The sequence below is a fragment of the Sapajus apella genome, unplaced genomic scaffold (assembly GCF_009761245.1).
Source record: "Sapajus apella isolate SASKATOON/1434 unplaced genomic scaffold, GSC_monkey_1.0 scaffold1155, whole genome shotgun sequence".
Lineage (NCBI taxonomy): Eukaryota > Metazoa > Chordata > Mammalia > Primates > Cebidae > Sapajus > Sapajus apella.
In genome coordinates this window covers 6,750-8,517 of record NW_022438081.1, presented here as the reverse complement: position 1 = coordinate 8,517, position 1,768 = coordinate 6,750, and positions in this window count along the sequence as shown.

The window sequence follows — 1,768 nt, the reverse complement described above, 5'->3', positions numbered from 1 at the left end:
GGATCATGAGGTCAGGAGATTGAAACCATCCTGGCCAAGGTGAAACCCCATCTCTACTAAAATACAACAACAATAACAAAAATTAGCTGGATGTGGTGGCGCGTGCCTGTAGTCCCAGCTACTGAGGAGATTAAGGCAGGGGAATCACTTGAACCTGGGAGACGGAGGTTGCAATGAGCCGAGATCGTGCCATTCCACTCCAGCCTAGTGAAAGAGCAAGATTCCATCTCAATAAATAAATAAGTAAAGCTGGGCGCCAGGTGAAGTGGCTCATGCCTGTAATCCCAGGCTTTGGGAGGCCGAGGCGGGTGTATCACAGGGTGAGGAGTTCAAGACCAGTCTGACCAATATGGTGAAACCCCATCTCTATTAAAAATACAAAAATTGGCCAGGGGCAGTGGCTCATGCCTGTAATCCCAGCACTTTGGGAGGCCGAGCAGGGTGGATCAGGATGTCAGGAGATCAAGACCATCCTGGCCAATGTGGTAAAACCCTGTCTCTACTAAAATACAAAGAATTAGCCAAGTACGGTGGTGAGCACCTGTAGTCTCAGCTACTTGGGAGGCGGAGGCCAGGGAATTGCTTAAACCCGGGAGGCGGAGATTGCACTGAGCCGAGATGGGGCCACTGTACTCCAGCCTGGCAACAGAGCCAGACTCCGTCTCAAAAATATAAAAATAAAATAAAATAAAAATAAATATTAGCTGGGCAAGGTGGCACACGCCTGTAGTCCCAGCTACTTGGGAGGCTGAGGCAGGAGAATCACTTGAACTCAGGAGGCAGAGGTTGCAGTGAGCCAAGATCACACTACTGTACACCTGCCTGGTGACAGACTGAGACTGTCTCAAAAAAAAAAAAAAAAAAAAAAAAACCGTTTGTTTGATGTTATTACTGTATGTACCCTTAGACTGTAAGCTCTATGAGGACAGGACCTGTATATGTTCACCACTGTATCTCCTGCACCTAGAACAGTATCTGGCACATTGTAAGTACTCAATAGATTTTTGTTCAGTGAGTGAATAAATGACATTTTTCTCTGGATTGGCTCTCCCCTTGTGGTATCAACATGACTGCAGCAGCTCCAGATATTATATCTTCTCACATCAAGCTCCAGTGGAAAAGAAGCAAAATTCTCCTTGTACCTTTTTCTTTTTTCTTTTCTTTCTTTTTTTTTTTTGAGACAGAGTCTTGTTCTGTCACCAGGCTGGAGTGCAGTGATGTGATCTTGGCTCACTGCAACCTTTGCCTCCTAAGTTCATGTGATTCCCCTGCCTCAGCCTCCAGAGTAGCTGGGACTACAGGCGCAGGCCACCATGCCCGGCTAGTTTTTTGTTTTTTGGGTTTTTTTGTATTTTAGTAAACACAGGGTTTCACCATGTTGGCCAGGATGATCTCGATCTCGTGATCTTGTGATCCAACCACCTCAGCCTCCCAAAATGCTGGGATTACAGGCGTAAGCCACTGTGCCCGACCTCTCCTTGTACCTTTTTATCTCTCACTAGGTTATGTACCCATCCCTAAAACAATCATCATGGCCTAGAGGATGTTATATGCTGATTGAGTTGGTTCAGTTTTGCCTGCTCCATGCCTAGAGTGAGCCTCATCCAAACCACATGGTCTGATTTTGGAGTAGGGGTGTTGCTATGGATAACTATATTGTATATAATGAATTAATGATCGGCAGGGGAAAGATCCAGTATTCTGCCCTTGGTAAGAAATTCAGAGCCGGGCGCGGTGGCTCAAGCCTGTAATCCCAGCACTTTGGGAG